Below are 26,590 nucleotides of genomic sequence, written 5' to 3' on the forward strand. Positions count from 1 at the left end.
TGTCCCATATTACAATAAATGCAAACAAACTATTGTTTGCTTTTTAGAAGCATTGAGATGTATTGTAAGATACAGATAAGGAAATAATTAATTGTCAAATGCAGAAATGCTGATAGAACAGCAGAGACGGGATAAAATAGCCATATAAAGTGGAAAAAATTGTCAGCAGACCAGTAATCAAAGGGATGTAAGTTTGAGTCTCATGGCTGGTTGTTGACAATTTTTTCCACTTTATATGGATATTTTATCCTGTCTCTGCTGTTCCATCAGTGTTTCTGCATTTGGGAATTATTTCCTTATCTGTATGTTACAATACATACATACATACATGGTGGCTGCCCCCTCGTTATCGAGTATGGCCATTGCACGAAGCTTAATCAATGTTGTTTTCATGCAATGCCAGTGCAAGATTTTTTTTTAAATGAGGAAAGGCTGAAGGCTGTGTACTGAGTCAATCCCAATCACTAAGCAACAGCAGCCATAATCTGAAAAAAAGAACAAATCAACATCATCAGTAACCACTGAGCCACAGGTTTTATGTTGGAGTTATCCCAGTTACCTGAGTTACCTTCTCCTAGAAGGATGCCCTAACAAAGGCTAGGAGTCCTTCACTCCCAATGGTTTAACCGCGCGATCGGGTATTCAGTCCGATTATTTCTATGTCCCTGCGCATGATACAGCCTTAAGACATTTATTGGATGGCTGTTGACTCTCAAGAGTTCCTCCACCCTTTGACTGGTTTTGTTTTTCATCCCGCAGGGTGTCCAATAAACACTCTCCTCACCAAGCAAGCTTGGTGGGGTTGCCGGTTTAGTCGCCACCGACCCGACCATGCAACAGGTTGTACTGGGTTACATGTAACCAGTAGCACTCGAAAGTGACCTGACACTACATACATACATATATGTGGAGGCACAATGGTCCAGTGGTTAGAGCAGTAGACTCACAGTCATAGGATCGAAGTTTCAATTCTCAGACCAGACATTGTGAGTGTTTATTGAGGGAAAACACCTAAAGCTCAACAAGGCTCTGACAGGAGGTAGTGGTGAACCCTGCTCTACTCTTTTACCATAACTTTCTCTCACTCTTTCTTCCTGTTTCTGTTGTACTTGTATTTCAAAGGGCCAGCCTTGTTATATTTTGTGTTACACTGAATCTCCTTGAGAGCTACGTTAGGGGTACATGTGTTTGTGGAGTGCTCAGCCATGTTAATTTCATGAGCAGGCTGTTCCGTTGATCAGATCAACTGGAACCCTCGTTGTCATAACTGACGGAGTGCCACAATATATATATATATATATATATATATATATATATATATATATATATATATATATCGTCTGTAAAAAACAAATCCGAAAGAAGAAACACACTCTAAGATGTAGAGCAGCATATACTAAAAGTGGGAAAGGCTAGTTTATGGGATTACCTTAGGCTTCCCACTCATAAAGGGTTTAGCATTATGGCGTATCAGATACCAAAAACCTGTTGGCCCAAGATCTCTTAAAAATATGGAGGAGAAAATGCCTCATTACCCAAAGGTAACAATTGGAGATTATTTCCCTTTGCTCTTGGCTATCGACTTCAGGCTGTGCCATCATCTCGTGGCTCCAAAAAGCTAGCAGGAACCTCCTGAAATGGCCCAGAATTCTCCACTCTGGAGTTAAGAATTTTTGAGCCATGTTTACATTTCAGGAGTTCCTGCTAGCTTTTTGGAGTTCACAAGATGGCGGCACAGCCTGAAGTTAATAGCCAATAACAAAGGGAGATAATTCCCAATTATTACTTTTGAGTAATGAGGCATTTCCTCCTCTATATTTTTAAGAGGTTTGGAGCCAACAAATCTTTGGGATCTGATGATATGCCATAAAGTTAAACCCTTTATGGACAGGAAACCTAAGGTAATCCCATAAACCAGCTTTCCCCATTTTTAATATATATATATATATATATATATATATATATATATATATATATATATATACACACACACACATATATATATATATGTATATGGTGGGCTTCTTTCAGTTTCCATCTACCAAATTCATTCACAAGGCTTTGGTCGGCCCAAGGCTACAGTAGAAGATATTTTCCCAAGGTGTCATGCAGTGGAACTGAACCCAGAAGCATGTAGTTTGGGAAGCAAACTTCTTTATTTCATTAAATTGGCCATATAGGCCTTATACAAAAAAGCTTGTGGGCTACCCTCCTCCGCCACCTGTACATTCTTTGGTGAGCAACCATTGTTGCTCACCTTTCTTTTTCTTTTCATGGAGGCAACTTCCTCCACGACTTCCACTGTCTCCCCCTCCAATGAGGGGGCAGCGGGCATCTTCTCTTTATCATGCTCCAGGACAGTTCCTCTTGATATGGCCAGGCTCCAGGCACAGGTGACACTTGGTGGGGGGGCGTCCCTCAAGTATCACCAGGTACCTGTACCCGGCCATTTTTAGGAAGTCCGGGAATATCATATCTCCCACGCCACCGGGATCCACAGGGTCAAAGTTGCCTTTGACCCCTCCCAGTCGACCGCAGGAGCAATCTTCACACTCAATAGCCTGGGCCCACTATCCCCCAGGCCTCGCCGGATGGTATTCTCGATCTATCCCACCTCCGTGCCCAGGGGCAACCCGCACACCCAGGCTCTTCTCATCTTCCTCCCACAATAAGTGGGGAGGAACAAAATTTCCTTCCCCTCAAGGGGCTCGCTGGCAAATCTGCCAGCTTCCTCGGGGGTACCAAACAGCAAATTTAGTCCCCCGTGAAATAAATTTTATAGTTGGCAGGTAGTCTGCCAACTCTCTTGTCGAATAGGGCGATGGCACCACACAACCTAGAATAGGTCCGCAGTACCACTGTCCTTTTCTCAAGATCTTTAATCCACTGTTTGGGTGGGACCACCTCCCACTCCAAAACAGCGGCACCGTTTGTTTTTGCCATGTGCAAAAAAGAAAGTCTTAAAAGTTCCAAAAAATGTTCAAAGTTCAAAGAGAATGTAAAAAAGGTACACAAAAAGTTTTTAAAAAAATAAAATAAAACAAAGTAAGTTCAAAAATTAATTAATAGTTCAAAAGGAAAGAAAAAATCAGGAAGGATAAACGGAAAATAGAAAAACAGTTCACACAGCAAAAATCCAATCTCCTGGCCAACAGGTAATCCCGGCCTAATGTGGATAGGATCCTTGGCATAAATCTTTTTTTTGTCCGGTAATTGGTAAATTAATCTAAAAATTCAAACACAATGCTGGCTACAGCCAATGGTAACTGCAACAGCAACAGGTTCTATTTGGGCTAGGATACGCCCCACCCAAAATGAATTCAATAAATTCTCGATATACAAAAATAGCAGCTGCCGAAAGCAGGCGAAATTGTCCCAGAGCTGAGCACAATTTACTGAAAAAATAATTCACACGCAATAAATTATGCCCAGCTCACAACAAACAAAATCACCTACCTCGACAACCTTCTCTGTTTTTGTTCTTTTTTCTTTTTAGGACGGAGCTCAAAGCTCACGTCCTCACTGTTCAACCAGAAGCAAGCTTCTTACCACACAGCCATGCCTGTGCCTATATACATGCTGGCATTGCACAGTTTGATAGGATCCAATGTGTCCAAGGACTGCATTATTGCTCCAGTGTCTCCTTCTGCATGTCTTCACAACTGGATGCCCTTCCTAATTCTAACCACTTTACACCATGTATTGGACACATTTTGTATGTTACCAACACTAGTGAGATTCTCATGCAGCTTGCAGACTGTAAAACCCATGGGTGGGGATATATGTGAAAAGATAAGCATATAGGGCATGGAAGGAGGGAAAGAAGGAGGGGACAAGTGGTAGGTCATCTTGGGAGTCTCATATTACTAGACATTCCAGCCCTTTGTCATCTCCTCTGTGAGGTTTGGGGTTCTGAGATCATTCTTTATCACTTAATCCCATGTCTTCCACAAGCCCCAACCACACTTAGTGGTCAGCACTTCTCAACACAGCTGTCCTTATGCATATGTATCACATGTCCATACCAGTGCAATCTTCTTTTTTGCACACTACATCTGATTCCTCTTACACCCAGTTTTTCTCTTAGCACATTTATTCTGTGTTGTTTATGCACACTTACATTGCACATCCAAGAGCATGATTACTCCTTTTCTTTCCAGTCTTCTCAAGTCCTTTGCCTTCAAGGCACTTATCTTACTACCATGCAACATTGCAGTTCTAACACAAACATTATACACTCTGCCCTTCACTCTGAGAGAAAAGACCATTCTGTCAGCAACAATAGTAGCTCCCTGAACTTTCTCCAACCCATTCTTATTTTGGCAACTATATTTACAGAGCAACCTCCCTTGCTAAATACATCTCCTAGGTAATGAAAGCTATCAAAAACTCCAAGTGAGCTATCCTCACATTCAAGAGTATTTATTTCTAGTGTGTTCATAGAACATACTGCTCCAGTGCAGTATGCATCTATCACATACAAAACTTAAGTTCTCTGCCTATGATTCTAAAACATCTCTTGTGTGTCCATAACTTACATTGTGTACAATGCATGGAGCTTATACCTACTTCTTTTCTGCATACTGTGCAAGGCCTTTTCTCTGGAGATATTAGGATCCTGTCTTCTTTCCTACTTACAAGAACCTTCATTTTTACTATGTTTACCTTAAGACTTCTCGTTTCTAGGTTTAGTTTCCATGCTAGGAATTTCCTCTTTGATTTTCCAATAGATTCAGCTAGATCATCAGCATATAGAAGTTCCCTCCTCTCTGATGGCCTGTAGGACTATGATGAAGAGGAGAGGACTGAATACTGAATCTTGATGAACTACCTTTACACTTAATTCATCACTGAAATCATTGTTGACTCTCATTTTATTTATTGCATCTTTACATAGATTGTTCAGTCCCCACAAGCCTTTTATCTACACTCAGTTTCTACAAAGACCAACAAATTACTGGTTGCTGGTTGATAGGATCAGCAAAAATGTACTCAATTCTGTACTTTAATGACTACAGGAATTATATGTAAATTACCTCAAGTTTCATGCTCCTATAATATAGGAATTGGACTGGGTTGTATAGTGTACCATGCATGATCTAGCAATCATTCTGGCTCAAATAACATTGCTACTACTTGAAGAAATGTAAGAAAAAAAAAACAAAAAAAAAGATATATGTGGTAAAATAAGAAAAAGCATTATGAAATATCTTAAGGTAAAGGGGGATAACAATTATGTCCTTTTAACCCATTAAAATAAGAATATTGTTAATGTTGAGTAGTAATGTGTAAAAATAAATTATGTTGAACAGGTGTAGTTGAAAGGTGTAGAAGAAAGGCTAAAGTGCATTGAACTGTGCATCTATAAAATCTGGTAGGAGGATCATTTTCCAGCTCAATAATAGAAACTTGTGAAGATGCATATATCTTATAAAAATATCTGGTCTTGAGTTTAGAAGATCAGTACAGTTTTTTGAACTAATAAGGATGTCTGTTAAGTCAGCTATACAGAGCCTGCACCCTTTTGACCTGTTAAAATATGGCTTAGCTCTTTCTATGATAACATACTTGATGATGTGTGGTATACTGCTATCCCTTAGATTCCCTATATGGCTTCCTAGCTTTGTGCTTTTCTTTTTGAATACATGCTTGAAATAAGACTAGTCATTGGCATACCATTTTGATGTCACTTTCAGACAGGCTAGTTTATTTTTTTCTTTATGTTATTTTATTTGGCAGAAAAGAGGTGAATTTAGCTTTGTAGATAACTAAATTAATCATGCATACCTTTCTAGTGAGCAATTATCTGGGTTCCTGAAGATGCAGCCTGGAGTGAGGATCTTTGTTGGCTTATGTGAAATGATGCTTTTCATAGTAGGGCTGCAGCTGTAGGAAACTTTTATAAAATACCTATTGAAGATTTTCTTTTATCTACAGCTATTGAGGAAATTTCTATCAAGAAAAGAACTTTATTACTTACTTAGGTCTATTTTTAGGCATGGTTCTTTGTTTGGGTTAGAGTGTTATATTCTCTTTTAAGCTGCTGTCAGCCAGGGTGCTTTTGCATATTTGGAACCTGAAGAACAGCAATATGCCACACACTATCAAGTGGAGCATTACGAAGAGATCTAGGACCATTAGTGAGTTAAAAAAGTGCAGGCTCTATATAGTTGACTTAACACACATCCTTATTAAATCAAAGAACTGCACTAATCTTCAAGCTCAAAATCAGAAATTTTACAAGATATATGGCAAGTTTCTGTTATTGAACTGTAGGACACCCCCTCACCAGATGAGATGCCTTGTTTCCCCATTTGTATTCCCACTATGCATAGTTTTTTAGCTGTTAACATTCAATATTAACAATATTCTTCATTTAATGGGTCAAAGGGATATAAACTTTTATTCCCTTTACCCATAAACATTTCAAAGCATTTTAATCTCATTATATCTCATAATTTCTTCGCACATTTCCTCAAGAAGCAGTCATTCCATTTGAGCCTGAACAATTACTGGATCATGCATGGTACACAATACAAGCTCATCCAAATACTTCACTATCTAAGCATGAAACTTAAAGTAGTTCACATATGGTTCCTGTATTTATTAAACGATATATATGTGAGTGTGTGTACATTTGTGTTTCTTTGTCTTGACATTGCATTGTAAACAAGTATCATCAACTTACAAGCAATTTCCTTCATTTTCAGTCTTACATCATAACATACCCAGCTATGGGGAAATATTACCTTACTTGGACACAATGTGAGGGCCAGCAACATAAAAGGCAATTGGGCATAAAAAAATCTAGTTTGATGAATTCTGTCCACTGCATGCAAGTGGATGTTAAAATAATGATGTTGATGATTTTGGTATACACACAAACACACACACACATGTACATGCACACACATGTACATGCACACACACACATATATATGCATATGCACACACATATTTATACATATATTATGTACATCTATATAATATACGATACAAATCTATAAGCATACACATTGATACATATATATGTGTGTTTGTGGTCTGATAAATAAGTATCCAGATTTTCCTTTTGAGTGTTGGGCCTCACAGAGGCAAGTGGCTGAGTTCCTTTCAAGCGTTGGGCCTCATGGAGGCAACGTGGTTAAGTTCGTTTCATGCATTGGGCCCATGGTGGCAAAATGGCTGAGTTCCTTTTGAGTGTTAAGCCTTATGGAGACAATAACCAAGACCTTTGGCATTATGTGATGCTTGAGAAGAAGACCCATCAGGCTGAGCAAAATTGTAGTTGTGGTAAATACCAGTGTCACGCAAATGGCACCCACGCCAGTGGCACGTAAAAACACCCATTACACTTTCAGAGTGGTAGGTGTTAGGAAGAGCATTGAGCTGTAGAAAACCATGCCAAATCAGACTAGAGCCTGGCGCAGCCTTCCAGTGTGCCAGCCCAGTCGGACCATCCAACCCATGCCAGCATGGACAACGGATACTAAACGATGATGATGATGATGATGATGATGATGATCATCATCATCATCATTTAGCGTCCGTTTTCCATGCTAGCATGGGTTGGACATGATGATGATGACTATTACCATTGTAATGATGCTAAAGCACACAGAATGAAACCACTTGGCACAGATTGGCCTTGAACTCTGCTGTGTATACGCACTAAGTTTTAATGTTCTAGCTCACTTCTGCTGTTTACAGCAGTGCTTGGAAGGAACGCGTATAGTGTGTGGTCATCACATTGACCATAACAGAGAAGGTTGAACAGAGAACCTACATCAAATTTTGCCAAAAGCTAGGTGGTACCTGCTCAGGGACCTAGGAAAATTTTTCAAAAAGTTTTTATCGTTCTCAACACAATTAAGATCTTGTGCAACTGAAACCAAAGTGTCTTTTTGGTCAGCTGAAAGCAGTTTTGGCACAAACTTGGCAGTCACAAGTCTTATACCCAAATCTTCAGTGATAATAGTCTAAACTAAACCGTAACTAATCTGCACATCCTCTGATAACTCATGGATGGGGATTCAACAATTTCCCCTCACCGCTGCATGCACCTCTGCAATGTTTTTCTCAATTCTGCTGGTTGCAAGTCTCACAGAATGTTTGTCAGTATCGACATTTTTTCAGTCATCTTGGAAATGTCCGAACCCCTCATACACTTGTGTGAGGCTCATACACTCCTCTCCATACATTTTCTGCAACTCTGCATAAGCCTCTGAGCAGGTATTGCCATGACAACTTTCTCTGTCATAGTCAATGTGATGCTCACACGCTGCACATGTTCTTCCAAGCATTGCTGTAAAGAGCAGAAGTGAGCTAGAACATTAAAACTTAATGAACATGCACACCAGAGACCAAGCTCAATTTATGCCAAGTGGCTTCTTAGATTCGTTACTATGGCAACAGTCTAGATACTTATTGATCAGACCTTGTATATATGTATATATAGTTAAATCATATGGTATATTATACACCTGATAGATTGGTGGTAAAGGATGTTCACTGTCTTAGTATTCATTGTATATGTAATCAATGAGGGAGAAAGCCAATGGAGGATATGAGAATCTTTATTCACTACAATCATTTTGACTCAATCTACACCGAGGGATACACCTTGCCAAGCTACTAAATGATGGGAACATAATTTAGCAGCTTGGCAAAAGTGACTGGTAGAATAAGTACCAGACTTTTAAAAAATAAGTACTGAGGGTGATTTATTTGATTGCCTAAAACCCTTCAAGGTGGTGCCCTACAGTGCCTGCAGATCAGTATCTGAAACAAGTAAATGATAAAAGATCTAACTATATCTATCTATCTGTCTGTCTGTCTGTCTGTCTGTCTGTCTGTATGTATGTATGTATGTATGGCAAATGATAGATGGAAGATGGAATATACGAGAATTTATTATTAATCATGACAATTGTTACGACACATCTACCATAGATTTCTCATGTATAAATATGTATGTGCATATTTATATATATACATGAGTTGTCTAAGAGACAATAAGTCAGGGAAAAGATGCACTCATATATTTGTCAGAGTGAAGGTATTATCTGAAATATTTAGTATTATATATCCATCATAGCTGATCTTACCAATTGGTTTCATGCAAGGAATACAATGGAGTGTTAGGTAATAATTTGATTATACAACTTTATGCTCATCAGAGTTAGCTGATATGGAAGGGAATATGGTGACTCTTTATTGTTGGAAGTGGATTAACACAACCTGTCATCAGCTGCTGTGAAAAAGGGTCAGGGCATTAGGTTAGAAGTTATGCCCTTGAACATCTTATATATAATCATTTTATATAGAATTAAAAAGATCCTCTTTCACCAGAGTTACTCTGCTAAGACAGATATTAAGTTAGAAAATTTAAGATATCATGTATCGTAATTCATCTAATTGAAGTATCTATCCAAAGATAATGCTGTATCTAATAAGAAAGTAGTTGAGACTATGAACATTGTGTGTGTGTGTGTGTGTTTGTGTGTTTGTGTGTGTGTGTGTGTATGTGTGTGTGTGTGTGTGTGTGTGCGTGTGTGTGTGTGTATGTGTGTGCATGCATGTAAACGTTAATTTGAAATTTATCAATGAATTGAATGCATACAGGACTTTATTAATTTATTCAAAGCTAGGCCATCTCTTCATTGCTTGTACTGAATTATGTTTGTTTTTATATATTTTACTTTTCATGGCGAAATGTGAAAATATGAAATTCAGATTAGCAATGGACCAAGAATCACCTTCAAATAAAAATGAATATATATATATATATATATAGGCGCAGGAGTGGCTATGTGGTAAGTAGCTTGCTAACCAACCACATGGTTCATTCCCACTGCGTGGCATCTTGGGCAAGTGTCTTCTGCTATAGCCCCGGGCCGACCAATGCCTTGTGAGTGGATTTGGTAGACGGAAACTGAAAGAAGCCTGTCGTATATATGTATATATATACATGTGTGTGTGTTTGTGTGTCTGTGTTTGTCCCCCTAGCATTGCTTGACAACCGATGCTGGTGTGTTTACGTCCCCGTCACTTAGCGGTTCGGCAAAAGAGACCGATAGAATAAGTACTAGGCTTACAAAGAATAAGTCCCGGGGTCGATTTGCTCGACTAAAGGCGGTGCTCCAGCATGGCCACAGTCAAATGACTGAAACAAGTAAAAGAGTAAAAGAGTATATATATATATATATCATCATCATCATCATCATCATCATCAATACTTAACAACTTAACATCCATATTTCATGCTGGCTTAGATTGGATGGTTCAACAGAATTCAATGAACCAGAAAACTACATTGAGCTCCAAAGTTTGCTTTGCTATGGTTTCTGTGGCTGTGATACCATTCCTCATGCCAACCACTTTACAGAGTGTACTGGGTGTTTTTTTTTTGTGACACCGGCATTAATGAGGTCATCAAGTAACTTGCAAGACAGGACCCCTTGACAGAGTGGGGTGCAGTATTAAGGGAGGTGGCACTGTGCCAGGTGTTGAGTGGCTAAAGTGCGACAAAAGGACAGGAACAGGTGTCTTGCTGCATACATAGAGGTATATGACTATCCCAGCTGGAAAGGAATGATGGCAGAGATGAAATATCATCATATACACTCAGAGTAAAAAAAGAGAAGTGGAGATAGAGAATCAAGGATGGATGGGTAGTTCACGGGTATGAAAGGAAAGTGACAAATGATTATAGAAGGGGAACAGAAATGAAGTTAGTGAATAGTGAACATGGGTGGAGTTGTAGACACTGGTGAATCTCAGTTTGAAGGAAAGTAAAAGAAAATAGTAGTGGGTAAGAGAGGAGGAGGTAATAGGTCGGAATACATAAAAATGGGAGGTGGGAGTAATAGTATGATAAAACAGTACATAGATGAGAAATAAGGAGATGACATGTGGGAGAGAGGAAAGATGCATGGTGACAGAGATAGGGATCAGAGGCCATAGGGCTGGAGATGTGTGTGGGTGTGTATTATATACACCGTGATGGAACAATTCCGTGTCTGTCAATTCAGTGCCAATAATTCCATGCTGACAGTTCAGCTCTATATAATTCAGTGCATAGACAATTCAGTGCAGACCATCTTATTGAACTTAAGTAAAGATTATTTTGGGGATGAAAACAGAAAAAGGAAGAGAAATTTCAATTATATATTTAAAAACATATAAAGATATAAAATACAAAAAGAATTTAAAATGCTAAATTACATTCTTTATATATGTATATAAAAAATAATGCATGTGTATGATGCATGTGAGCGAACTGCTATGCTACACAGCAGTGAAACATGGGCCATGACTGCTGGCAACATGCGTAGGTTTGAAAGAAATGAAGCTAGTATGATCCACTGGATGTGTAATGTCAGGAAGGAACCTGTGGAAGAGGTAGACCCAGGAAGATATTGGATGAGGTGGTGAAACATGACTTTCGAACAATGGGCCTCACAGAAGTAATGACGGAAGGCCGAGACCTTTGGAGATATGATGTGATTGAGAAGATCCAGCAACTAAAGTGAGATCACAGCCATGGTTGATGCTAGTGTTGCATGTCTAGCCCATTTAGAAGTACCTTTGATGCATTGGGTGATATGATATGCTTAAGAAGACCTGTTGAGTCAAATAAAACCAAAATCATAGCTGTAGCCAGTGCCTCTTGACTGGCTCCTGTGCCAGTGGCACATAAAATGCACCATCCAAACATAGTCAATGCCAGTGCCCACTGACTGGCTCCCATGCCAGTGGCATGTACAAAGCACCATCTGAACATGGTCAATGCCAGGTTCGCCTGACTGGCTCCTGTGCTGGTGGGTATATGACACACAAATCTCATTCAACAACACAAAGACTCAATCATTGCACATAACAAGGGAACAATTAAAACAACTCAAAGCCACTACAGGGCCACACCTAACAATCTCTGATGGTCCAGTATATGTAGTATTTCAGAAGCTGCATCCCAAAGCTTATCCTTTCTGTTCAGAGTAAGAAAATATTTCAGCTCTAATTCTTTGGAATGATTCTTCCATATTTAAGATGGTGATGTACTACACTCATAAACATCTAAAGGTACACCCAAAAGATTTGCAAAGTTTCACTTACCAGCACAATTTAACCACTGGCTTACAGACAGGCCATTATTTCTCTTAGCTTGTTTGTTAATACAACAATGGCTTCTGTTCCTCTAAACTAACTAGTTGCATATCCCTCTCTTGCTCATACAATATCTGAAGTTTGGTATTGCTGAAGTTGCCAAGCAATACCAGAATTCAAAAACTCTGCCTAGAGACAAAAAGCAGACTTGGAAGATACTGAAATTAATGAAGTTAAGCAATGCAAGCACAGGAAATGAGTAAGTCTTGAAAGAAAGGCAAGTATTGAAGAGGTGACTAAAACCTGAAGTACACCTTAGTTGTTAGAGTAGCTTTCAGTGTAAACAAATCAACACATTGTGAAAAAAGGTATCCTGACAACTTTATTCCCAATCCAATTATTAACTAATATATATTAACAACAGAGGCAGTATTAATACTGAGATGTATTATTTATTCCCACTTAAACATGGAACAAACTATACTGCAGTAAATCCCATAAAGGGCACTCTCATATTGGCTTTTGGGTCTAAATCACGTGATCTGATGGTCCCAGTGCTGATAATGGTAGAGATTTATCTCCCCACTATGCAATATAAACAAGAGTGTATTTTAAATCTGGAAGCCAAAATGAGAGTTTCTTTCATGGTAACTACCACAGTATAGTTTGTTCTAACAGAACATCCACATTTAAGTGGGGATAAAAATCCAATAACTGTTTGAGATTTTTAGGCTCTCCTAGTTTGGAGATTGTGGATAATTGGTAACAGCTGAAGTGATACTTGTTCTGTTAGTGCTAACATATTTGATGCATGGAACATTAAACAGCTAACTAGAAATAGATATACAGAGAAGAAAACCAATATCAGTCAACTAATATTAATATTAGTATTATTTTCATTGTTCTAGCAACTTTTAGAGACGAGTATGGATATATTTTGGTTTATTTTAACTTCATTAGCAAAGCATAATCTTTACAATATTTGCGAAAGTAATGTTAAGAAAATCACTTAATCACTGTACATGACAATACATTTGCTGATGTAAGAAAACAGAATTGTTTAGAACTTAAATAAATTTAGTTGGAAATGCTTCTTGTTGGCAGATGCGGGATACAAAAAAGAGAAAGGATTTGCAGAGTATTGATTTCTGGGGATTAAGGATTGGTAAAGTACTTAGTCTGGATGATTGGAGGAAGAGAAACTAGTTTGTCAACTGATTTTAAGTTGTAAAAATATACAACAATAAATTCAAATTACAATAAATATAAACAAAGATTGCTTTTAGAAGGATTGAGATGTATTGTAAGATACGAGGGATGTTCAATAAGTAATGCCTCTGACCCACTTGCAGTTGTTTGATCTAGCTGAAATTTTGCATGTGCAATCATTTATATCTCTATAGAGTAAGTGGCAAATTACAGCTCTGAATTAATTTGTGGTTTCTGATTTACAGGTGTTTGAACCGAGTCAAGTGTGAAATGGAGCCTGTTGAGTGTCGAGCAGTGATCCGGTTTTTGTATTTGAAAGGACACACACCACGGGAGACTTTTGATGAAATGAAAGTAACTTATGGTGATGATGCCCCATCATATGACCTTGTAAAACGCTGGCATCGTGAATTCAAACATGGTCGGAACTCTGTGGAAACAGCTCCCAGATCTGGTCACCTCTTCTGCCATTGATGAGGCATCTGTCCGTCAAGTTGAGGCTGCCATTTTGGAAGATCGACGCATAATTATTCGCCAAATAGCCCATGAGGTCAAGATTAGTACCGGGTCTGTGGAAACTATCATTCATGACCATTTGCATATGCAAAAGGTGTCTGCCAGATGGATTCCCAGGTTGCTCACACCTTTCCAGAAGCAAGAACGCATCGAGTGCTCGAGGGTGAATTTGGAGATGTGCCAAGAAGATGAGTCAAAATTTTTCAAAAGACTGATTACACAGGATGAAACCTGGGTCCATCACGATGATCCAGAGACCAAAGCCCAGTCAATGCAGTGGAAGCACCGTGACTCACCCCCCCCAAAGAAGGCAAGGGTGCAGCCCTCCGCTGACACGGTCTTCTGGGACCAGGACGGAGTAGTGATGACAGATTTCCTGGCAAAGGGTACCACAATTGCAGGAGCTTATTATGCTTCACTTTTGAGGAAATTAAGAGAAGTTATCAAAATCAAGAGGCGGGGCAAGATCAGCAAAGGCATCCTCCTCCTGCAGGACAACGCTCCGGTCCACAACTCGCTTGTCGCCAGATCAGAAGCACAGGCATATGGCTATGAACTCCTCCCCCATCCCCCTACTTTCCTGACCTTGCACCCTCTGATTTTCACCTCTTCCCAGTCATGAAGTTGTTTTTGAAAGGAAAGCGTTTCCCAGATGATGCAGCCTTGATTTCTGAAGTCACGTTCAGGTTGGAGGACCAAGCTAGGGTCTTCTACAAAAACGGTCTCCAGAGCTGCATCAAACAATGGGAGAAATGCGTAACTCTGGGTGGTTCCTATGTAGAAAAAGACTAATAACTGTGCCAAGTTTCGTTGCTCTACTGCTATGGGAAGTGGGTCAGGGGCATTACTTATTGAACGCCCCTCGTACAGATAAGGAAATAATTTATTCTCAAATGTAGAATAATGCTGATAAAACAGCAGGAACAGGATAAAATATCCATATTTTGTGGAAAAATTTGTCAGCTATGAGACTTGAACTCACATCCCTGTGATTACCAGTCAAGTGTTTTACCAAATAAGATAATCTGCCCTCTAACAAACTGATCTGCAATTTTTGAACTTATGAATCTAGCTCACAAGGCACTGTATGATAAATTCAAATTACGATAAATGTAAACAAAGTCTGCTTTTAAGAACTGTTGAGGTGTATTGAGATGTGGATACTTTATCTTGTTCCGTAAAGTGTGAAATAATATTAATAACTAGCAGTATTGCCCGGCGTTGCTCGGGTTTGTAAGGGAAATAACTATATAAGCATTTTTAGAGAGTTACTTCCCTTATAGATGCCAATTCGGGCTTTCTTAGCCATCTCTGTTTTGGTGTCTTCAAGCCATGAAGTCGTTGTTATAAAAGAACGCTGGTCTCCTTGACCACACATTATGACATTGATTTTCTTACACTCCCTTCCCCACAGCTTCACGAGGGAGGGAAGAAGGGGGAGAAGCAAACAGGTGCAAGTGTGACCATGGATGCCAACTCCACCGCCATCAACACACGAAAAATTATGCATTAAAATGGAATAAAAAATGATGTTAAATTATTTTTAAAATTGTAGACTCATCGTAGACGAGCGCTAATACTCAGATGGGCTCGATATGAATCACGACTATAAGATACCCGAATTTGGTTAAACTGCACCGCAAAATGTGGGAGTAGTTAGGAATCTAAATCGAAGGGGACAGACACTCACACAACTACAGTTTTATATATATAGATAAGAACAGTGGAGGTTTGCACATGAGTAATTTATTTTATAGTTATTTACAGCATATTACAAATATGCTGTAAATAAATGTAAAATAAATTATCGATGTTCAAATCTCCATTCTCCTTATTATTAATGTTATATATATATATATATCATCATCATCATATATATATATATATGTGTATATATATATATATATATATATATCATCATCATCATATATATATATATGTATATGTATATATATATATATATATATATATATATATATATATATATATATATATATATATATATATATATACATATATATATATACATATATATACAGGATACGATGGGTAAATTGGTGCCATTTTATATTTCTAATTTTGCACATTGTTTTTAATTTTGTTGACTACACAGTATAATAGGGTCAGTTGGGCACCGTCTGTGAGAAAAACAGCACAATGACACAATTCAGTCTGCCAGAAATTTGGAAATGACATGCTGCACTGCTTGGCATTCATGCTGGAAGCTCCAATATGAAAATTTAGAGTGTTTGGGTGTCAATCTGAGGACATGTACAGAGAGTGATAAAAATCAAACATCCAGTCAACATCATGATGTTTGGAGTGATCACTAGTGTTGGCAATATTATGCCTCAATTCATCTTCCCACATGGCCTCAAACCCAACATGGAGGCCTACATCAAATGCCTGGAGGAGGTAGTGCTGCCCTGGGTCAAGAGAGTGGCTGCTGGAAGACCCTATGTCTGGCAACAGGAATCTGCACCATGCCACACATGCAGGAGAACTCAGTCATGGCTGTGAGGCAATTTCTGCAACCACATCATCCCTAACATCTGGCCACTTAACTCCCCAGACTGCAAACCCCATGATTATTATGTGCGCAGTTGAGAGAGAGACCAACAAAACTCCTTGTAACACAAAAGATGAACTGAAGGCAACGATTATGGCAGCATTTACCAAGTCAAACAAGGAGATGTCCTAGAAGAGTTGCAGGAGATTCTGAAGTTGTGTGGAAGTCGTGATTGAAGCCAATGGTGATATTATTTAATAAATTTACTCTTTAGAATTTCAAGATATTTTGATGTAATTTTGGTAAATATATCTGTTAAAATGAGATGTCAGCGTTATTTTCATTTTTGTGTAATTTAGACGACAGTTTATTCGCGGCACGCTGTATATAAGAGTATGAAAATTTATGTATCTTTAATTTTTACACACATATAATCTGAAAATTACAGTAAGTAAAGTGAGTCAATGGGTTCAGCTATGAATTTAGTAGTCTATCCTCAATTCCTTCTTAGCTCTACAGGCTATCACAAAGGAGTTTAAGACTGGATGTCCTTGGACGCTTCTATAAACTGAATTTCTTCTTGGAGCTGAATCTATAGTGGAATTAGAGATGAAATTCCAGGACTTGAAGCAAAATCTAGAATCAAGAGGCCTTAGCAACTTAGCAAAGATTAATATATTAGCAAGAAGGAAAGAAGAGAAAAGTCTGGCACCATCAGGAAAAAAGTAGGTAATACCCAGTGTAAGCTATGAGCACATAAGTAGTTTTAGTGGAATTAACTGAGAAGATGAATTTTGTAAGTAGAAGATGTACTGGAGCATTATGCATAATAAGCATATCAAAAATAGATTCTTTGAAATTCCTGGTTGGCACACTAGAAGTAGTTGATAGTTCATGCCACTTAGGTGACACAATTAGTAGAGGAGGCAGTTGTTCAGGAAGTATTGTAGTCAGGATAAGAATCGGTTGGAAAAAGTTCAGGGAGCTACTACCTCTACAGGCAACAAATGTCTCCTCCCTCAGTTTGTAAGGTGCTAATGTTAGAGCTGAAATGATGCAAGTGATGGGACACAGGTATTGAATGCAGAAGACTTGCAAAGGTTAGAATGAAATGAAGCAAGCATGCTCTGATGGATGTGTAATGTTAGTGTGCACACATATTAGAATACACTTGAAATGAGAGAAAAACTGGTTATCAAACAGATCAGGTGTAGTGTATAAAAAAGATGCTGCACTGGTATGGACATGTGATGTGTATAAAGGATGACTGCTGCATAAGAAAGTGCCAAGTACTCCATATTAGTGGAACCTGTAGAAGAGGGAAACCAAGGAAAACTCAGGAAGATTACTCTGAAGGCACTGCATCTCAAAGAGAAGATAACAAAGGAATGTATGGATTAGCAGAAAACCCAACCACCCACAGCAAAATATACATTGAGGTAAGGGTAGTGTCTAGAGGTGGAGATATTTTGTATCCAACTTACTCCGTCTGACATCCTTGACTTCCACCTCATTCATCATGAATGGATTTATAGTGTTTGTTCAAAATAATTCTAATGTTTGTCATAAAGTTAAGTGAACTTGATGATGAACATTAAGGATATTTTGGATAGTACATCCTATACTTGATGTGAGGGAAGATTTTATTTACAATGATAAATACTGAAAAATCCTATAGATTACTGATAAATCTCTGCTTAATATTTTGTTTCTTTCCGGTAATTTTTCTTTTTTAATGGCAGTAAAACTTCAATTCATATTGCTTCAAGTTAAGCTACCATAGCCAGTCTTGTCAGTAATCAGCCCTATTAGATGCCTTATCTCTAACAATGAAAGTAATTATTTCTAACAAAATTGTTTTATGCCAAGGTAAAAGAGTCTTCTTCTGCAAGGGAAATTAATTGAACTGGCCCTGTATATTATTTTACTGATTCTAAAGAATCAAATTTAGTCAATTTGATCTAAAAATATTAAAGCATTGAACTCATGTTAACCATTTAATTACCATATTTCTATTGAAATATATTGCTTTTGTTTCAATTAATTTTGGAAATAAAGAATTTAGTCAAATAACTTTGTCATTATTAAATTGGTGTTTTAAACAGAACCTAGCATGAAAATTTGATGGATAGTTTTAATTTAAATCACTTTAAAAAAAAGAAGTTAGTATTATGTTACCAGAGGCAATCTCAGGTGGGTTGGGATCAAAATAGTTAATCAAGATTTTGCTTTAACCTTTTAGAATTCAGATTACTCTGTCAAATGCTTATTTATTCAAATTGTTTTGAACTAATCATGCATTATCTCAAAGCTTTGAGATTTCAATGATATAATTGTTTTTACAATGACATTGCAGGATAGGTTTGAGAGGCTGGATCTGGTCAGACTGAATGTAAAACAGGTTGAAAATTTGGGCCAGATATGGCTAAAGGGTTAAACATAGTAGTTACTGATTTTGACACATCTCACTTGACTTCATATTCTGGAAGGAAAAACTTCAATTTTATTTTGTGATCAGACTCTGTTTAAAAGAGTATTGAGAGAAGACTGAAACACATTAATGCCAGGAATGTGACACAAGAACACCAAGAGACAGCTTTTGACAAAATAAAAGTACAAGCAATAATAATAATAATAATAATAATAATAATAATAATAATAATAATAATAATAATAATCACAGGACCAAGCTCTGGCCACGAACTGGGGAGTCAACCTGAGGCAAGTGCCTCTGCTGTGCTGCATCTACAATAGAGTAGATGAAACTATTGCCCATATCATGAATGATTACCCTAGACTTGCCCAAAACCACTACAAGTTGTGGTGACATGACCAGGTAGTGAAAGTGTTACACTGGAAACTGCGAAAAGTGGGGGCTAGGGAGAAGCAAGATGTGGTATGAGCACAAACCATAGAGAGTGGTAGAGTCAGAGACTAGCAAAATCCTCTGGGATTTCCCAATCCAAACAGATCAGGTGCTAGAGCATAACAGACCGGATCTAGTGGTGGTGGGCAAGATGCACCACATTTGCCATATAGTTGACATTGCATGCCCCTTTGACCGATGAATAGTTAAGAAGGAAGGCGTAAAGATAAAGGGATACAACTCTCTTAAGTATGAAATAGCCCGGCTATGGAAAATGAAGAAGGTAAAGACAGTGCCAATCATTGTTGGGTCTTTGGGAACAGTATCAGAAGGCATCAAGAGGAATATAAAGGAAATTGGTATAAAATGCCCAGTAGAACTGTTATAAAATGTTTGTCTCCTTGGCATGGCCAGAATAATCAGGAAAGTATTAGATAGCTGAAAAGAACAAATAGCACATTACCATAGGCTGCAGGTAGCAAGCCTGCTACGCATGCAAGACTCCAGGAGCTCCAGCAAAACTTGTGATAAAGAGAAAAAGTGTGGATTCATTATGAAACAATTCCTTTTGCCCTCAGATAAGAATTTCTTTTTAATAAAGAAAGCACAAACAATTGAATTGATTATATTGTCATCATCTGGCTAAATGGTTTAAAGCAGGAGTGGAAAAACCTTTGACCACAAATGAAATTTCACTTTCCTTCAAATTTGAAACAATATGAAAAAAGAAAAGACAAAACAAAATAAGACTTAACATCAAAACAATAGTAAGCCATAAGATGAAAAAATTCTTTTTGTACGTTGTAATGCTTGTCTTGTGACCTTAATCATGAGTTAAAACATCTATGAACTTTTAATGTAACAGTTACATTTATTACAGCCAACTAATGGATTTGTATCTGTTCTTGTAATTCTCCCATTTATAGGAGTTTATTATTTTTTACCAAATATGATTTTTGACGAATGTGAATTTAAGTTTTGTTCAGGTTGCTAGCTAATCACATTATCAGAAATTTAGTAGTTCATTTGCCTCATTTAACTATTTTTCATTGAAGATTTAAAATTGATATTGTAAACTATTTAAAAGTAGTTGATATTAATATATATAAAAAAAAAGATTTGATAGATTAAAAATGGACAATAATCATTTTTTCCCCTAAATGTAAAAAAATGGATTTTCCACCCCTAGATGTATATGAAAGATTTAACTGCAGTTTATGAATGCCACTACTTTACCAAGTAAAAAGAATAGAAAAAACTGGATAGAAATCTGTGTTTACTCAAGTTAACATTTTAAAAAGAATTATATCTCAGCAACAAAAGAAAGTTATGAACTAATTGCAATGAAAGCTAAACTACCATGTTTAACCCTTTAACATTTAAACTGGTCATAATATTCTACTTGTTTTATGTTCAAACTGGCCAGAACTGGTCTCTCACACCAACCCTTCAATATCATTCTAAAAATTAACAGTTACCTCATCAAAATCTCAAAGCCACAAAATAATTAATTCAAAACTATCTAAATAAATAAACATTACTTTTGACAGAATAATGTGAATGCTAAAGTATTAAAGGTATGTTAAAGTTGTGTTGTTACTGTTTTAACTCTAGAAAAAGCCAGTTTGTTTCAGAGTATTAGTTTATCCCAGAGGAGTATATAAGCAACATAGTTAACAATATCCAAGTAACCTAATAACAAACTTTGTGTTTTATTCAGTAGATGTATGTGAGACAACATATAGTAAATCCAGTATAGTAGACCCTATTTGTATGTGAGATATTGGTAAACTTTACTTTATGAGATTTATTTGCTTTAAAATCAATTCACAGAACCACCAGAGGTGAAAATTTTTCCAGGTCAAATCAGCAATTAGTGATTTTCATTTATCCAACAAAATACTTAGCAATGTAATGATGGACAGTGCACCATCTATTGTATTCAGTGTATTGTAGTGAAATTTGTTTGCTTAGTAAATAGCCTGTGCTCAAGCATGTTTTAGTTGAAAGATGAAGTGAAACACTTCATGCAAGTCAAAGGCATTCCAGTTATGGAATTAGTGGACCAAAAATAGTTACGTGATTTTGGTACTGGCTGATGTCCATAGCCATTTAAATAATCTAAACTTAAAGTTACAAGGGTCAAATCAGTTTATTACTTCTCTTCTTTAAATCAATGCTGGAATTGTTCCTAATTCATCTGAAAAAGCACTGCAGGGTACATTATTAAACACCGAAACAATAGAAACCAAAATAAATATTGAAGTATACTAGAGTGTTTCAATCTTTTTGATCAATTTCGAAAGAAGCTTCAATATTGAGAAGTCCTTGAGCTGAAACTATGAATATGTGAAATTACTTGTGGTGTAATGAGAGATGGAGCTATTAGTGTCTTACAACTCATGTTAATTCATTTTCAATCAAATATTTTCATATCCACATGTCATAGTTTAATTGAGAATTTTATAAATCCTGAGTAGATACTGAAGATTAACCACTTTTGAGGAAAGACTTATGAAAATTTCACTTACTGACCGATGTCAATAGTTTTTCTCAACTTAAAATTTAGCCAAGAACCATTTGTGTGTAAGACTTATAGCTAATAATTATATAAACAAATAAAAATTGCTGCAACATCAGTCCCATATCACCTCACTGAGCTTTGCAAAGCAAAGCAGAACCAAACTTCTCATACTGATGCAACGTAAAAAGTTAAAATTTAAAACATATTTTGTATGGCGTCTTCAATATCTCAGTAATTAAAACATTATAATTTTCTGGCTAATTAATACATTTTAATGAATTTTGATAAATTTTATTTAGTGTTAAACTTCCTGTTTTAAAAATCTTCTAAAAACATCACATCAAAATCTATTAATTTATGTTCCAAACACCAGCAAATTTTTCTTAATAAATTCTTCATTACTTTCATAATTAATTAAGAGAAACAAAAGGATTTAAAATTCTTTATTTTCCTCAGCATAAACGTGTCCCACAAGTTCTTATGAATTTGCAATTCGCTCCTGTTACAAAACGGGTCCTTACTTCTGAACACTGGCATAGATAACTATGTCAGTCTCCTTGGTAATATACGTAAAAATATTACAATGTCAAACGTCACAAAACTCATTCAATGCTGTTTTCATTGATTGGACAACTCACTGTTACACATACACATACACATTTACAACTATATCTACCACTTATAGAATTGTGCTTTCGGTAATTAGGTTTGTTTATTATTATTATTATTATTTTTAAATAGTGACAGATTCGCTCGTATATACCATGTCTGTCACCCTTCCTAATTGATACAATCGCTGACTTGGAGGGAGCCTATACATGGTAGATCAACTTGTTAGAAATAGTAGCCAAGTGTCCCTCAAATCAAACAGAAAAAGTGTGGGGGATAATCATGACTTGAATGCCTTTAGTCGACTTGGAGGTAAATAACAAATGTAGGGATTAAATGGTTGAGTGGATAAGATAGTGATTATTTTGTTGCGTATCTGACTCGAAGACTTTATTTCTTTTTACCTCGGCTTCCAAATATATCCAAATGTATATTTGGGAATGTTAACTGCAAAAGACTAGCGCCTTGTCCCGGGAGAGATTTATTTCTCATTTACTTTATATAAAGCTTGAGCTAATTACAAACCATAAAACAGTCCTTGGTCATAGAAAACATTTACTTCCTTACACATACGCACACACATACGTGTGTATTGTACGTGTGTGTGTGTGTGTGTGTGTGTGTGTGTGTGTGTGCGCGTGCGTGTGCGTGCGTGTGTTTGTGTGTGTGTGTAGATAATATCGAGAGGAAACCTATTTTCTTCACACATGATCGATATTACACATCATGACGGGACTTGAATCAACATGAATATCCAATACTGAGAAGCATCTCCGTCGTACTTACTATTTTCATAAGGAAATAATTCAAATCATCTTTTAAAAAATTTAACATAAAGAACTGGAGAACAGAAACAAGGTATGCGACAACGAATTTAATCTGAAGTACTGCGATGATATAATTATCAAAAAGAAAGAGAACAGAGTATCTAATAAATCGGAAGATTACCGAGGAAAATAGAAAGGGAAAATTAGAAATAAATTGTTCTGATGTGAAAATATTCCAGACTAAATCGCTAATTCAGTTTACACGCATTATATCACGTATGTATGTATGTATGTATGTATGTATGTATGTATGTATGTATGTATGTATGTATGTATGTATGTATGTATGTATGTATGTATGTATGTATGTATGTATGTATGTATGTATGTATGTATGTATGTATGTATGTATGTATGTATGTATGTATGTATGTATGTATGTATGTATGTATGTATGTATGTATGTATGTATGTATGTATGTATGTATGTATGTATGTATGTATGTATGTATGTATGTATGTATGTATGTATGTATGTATGTATGTATGTATGTATGTATGTATGTATGTATGTATGTATGTATGTATGTATGTATGTATGTATGTATGTATGTATGTATGTATGTATGTATGTATGTATGTATGTATGTATGTATGTATGTATGTATGTATGTATGTATGTATGTATGTATGTATGTATGTATGTATGTATGTATGTATGTATGTATGTATGTATGTATGTATGTATGTATGTATGTATGTATGTATGTATGTATGTATGTATGTATGTATGTATGTATGTATGTATGTATGTATGTATGTATGTATGTATGTATGTATGTATGTATGTATGTATGTATGTATGTATGTATGTATGTATGTATGTATGTATGTATGTATGTATGTATGTATGTATGTATGTATGTATGTATGTATGTATGTATGTATGTATGTATGTATGTATGTATGTATGTATGTATGTATGTATGTATGTATGTATGTATGTATGTATGTATGTATGTATGTATGTATGTATGTATGTATGTATGTATGTATGTATGTATGTATGTATGTATGTATGTATGTATGTATGTATGTATGTATGTATGTATGTATGTATGTATGTATGTATGTATGTATGTATGTATGTATGTATGTATGTATGTATGTATGTATGTATGTATGTATGTATGTATGTATGTATGTATGTATGTATGTATGTATGTATGTATGTATGTATGTATGTATGTATGTATGTATGTATGTATGTATGTATGTATGTATGTATGTATGTATGTATGTATGCATGTATGCATGCATGCATGCATGCATGCATGCATGCATGCATGCATGCATGCATGCATGCATGCATGCATGTATGTATACTCGCGCGCGCACGCACGCACACACATCGTTTGTAGAAATACATAATTCCGGAGGAGAAGTACACTCTAAGATCTCAGGCCAGCAGTGTTTGGTGTCTGAAGATACACCGTAAGGTTAGACCCTTATGAGCGAGAAACCCAGGGTAACCCCCTAAATCGGCCTACCCCACTATAATAATATATATATATATATATATATATATATATATATATATATAGAGAGAGAGAGAGAGAGAGACAGAGACAGACAGACAGACAGACAGGCAGAGAGGGAGAGAGAGAGATTTTGTTATAAGTTATTCTTAATAAAATGAATAATAACAACAATAATATAAGTGGTTTCTTCGACTCCGATTTTTTCAGTAATGTTAGTACCTTAATTATAATCATGTATATATATATATATATATATATATACACACATACATATGATAACATGTTGAAAACATATATGATCATGTGTTTGCTTTAATGTACAAGATTATGCAATGTACATAAAAAAAATCATATCATTGTGCTGCGTGAATGTAATAAACATGGGGAAATACATTTTCAATTATGAACCTAGAAGAAAAAGAAGAAAGTTAGGCGAAGCTGAGAAAGAGGGAAGGGAGGTAATTAAAAGGAGTGAAAGGAAAGCAGCTGGTTGTATCTTACGTGGCATTCCGATAGATGGGGAGGGGTGGTAGCGTAGCACTCGTTCGCCGTCACGTTGTTATCGTCATTGTTGTGGTCGCACTGTTAGTGTTTGTAAGCAGAATCCTCACAGATGATCTTTGTGTTGATAAAATCGTTGCCTTACTCTCACTTATTATTACTATTCCCGATCTTGTTATGGTCGTCATTGCAGTACAATCACGGTAACGTTATTTAACTCGAATAGCTAAACAGAATGTTGAAATGTCTGTTAATGTATACTTGTATGTGTTTATAAACATGTACTATTATGTATATATATGTATCTATGTATGTGTGTGTGTATATATATATATATATGTTTGTTATTACTGCAATCGTTGACGACAACGGTGGTGGTGGAGGTATTGGGTATAAATTCCTGATGAAAAATCGAACAACAGGTATCGTCGATTTAATTCATCTGAGGGATGTTATTTCGTTTCCATGTTCGACAGACAAGGGCAAGGATGGGGCAGGAGTAAGTAGTGGGAGCCAGGGTGGGTAGTGTTGCAGCGGTGACGTCAGGTGCTTTGACGGTCCCGACAACTACATCATTAACGCCCTACCGAGAGATTTGAATTTAATTTTGCTGTCAGGTGCTGATTGCGGCAGGTGATGTCAAGAGACAATCTCTTGACAGGGAGTTGATTCAATCATCAACATCAATTGCTATGAATGTCAGTTACCGGCTGTCAGGGTTCGACTCCATCCAGTTCTTTTCGATACCCCGCCTCCCTCGGTGCAACTGTTGCGCCAACTACACTGTTTAGCGGAAACATTTAATACGCTGGAGAGTGGTTTCCAGAACAGGTAGAATCCTGGCTTAGGTGGCAACAACTACACTAATATGTAGAATCCCTTTTTATTAGTACTGTCTTGCGACAACTATCTTCTGTTGTTACATTTACAAATGCAGAGTAAACTGAAGATGCAGTCACAAATATCTTGATTCTCTATGCATACCTATATATGATTTTATACACAAACTCACGCACGCGCGCACTCACATTTAGTCACGGAGCTTCATAAGTATCTTATGGACTTCAAACGTAGCCCTTGTAAAATTATATATATATATATATATATATATATCAAGATTCGCTACACACACACACACATACATACATATATATATATATATATATATATATATATATATATATATATATATATACATATATATATATATATATGTATATATATACATATTCACACACACATACATACGTTGCATAGATACGCCAGCTTTAAGATAGCTTATTTGGCATTGACATTTGGTTTTGTATTTGGTGATCAGTGCATATGTGTGTGTGTGTGTGTGTGTGTGTGTGTGTGCGTGCGTGTGTGTGTGTGTGTGTGTGTGTGCGTGTGTGTGCGTGTGCGTGCGTGTGTGTGTGTGTGTGTGTGTGTGTGTGTGTG

General features: G+C 36.6%; 1 long non-coding RNA gene across 1 annotated transcript in view; it reads right to left on the reverse strand.

Annotated features, from left to right (window-relative positions):
• Window positions 1-26,102, reverse strand: part of LOC118763000 — a 106,284-nt gene extending 80,182 nt beyond the window's left edge. Inside the window, exons 1-2 of the long non-coding RNA XR_004998754.1 lie at window positions 25,151-26,102; window positions 10,130-10,165 (exon numbers count right to left, since the gene is read on the reverse strand). This is a non-coding gene — a long non-coding RNA (uncharacterized LOC118763000). The remainder of the gene's footprint in view (window positions 1-10,129; window positions 10,166-25,150) is intronic.
• Window positions 26,103-26,590: the final 488 nt, after the last annotated feature.

The sequence above is a fragment of the Octopus sinensis genome, linkage group LG4 (genome assembly GCF_006345805.1).
Source record: "Octopus sinensis linkage group LG4, ASM634580v1, whole genome shotgun sequence".
NCBI lineage: Eukaryota > Metazoa > Mollusca > Cephalopoda > Octopoda > Octopodidae > Octopus > Octopus sinensis.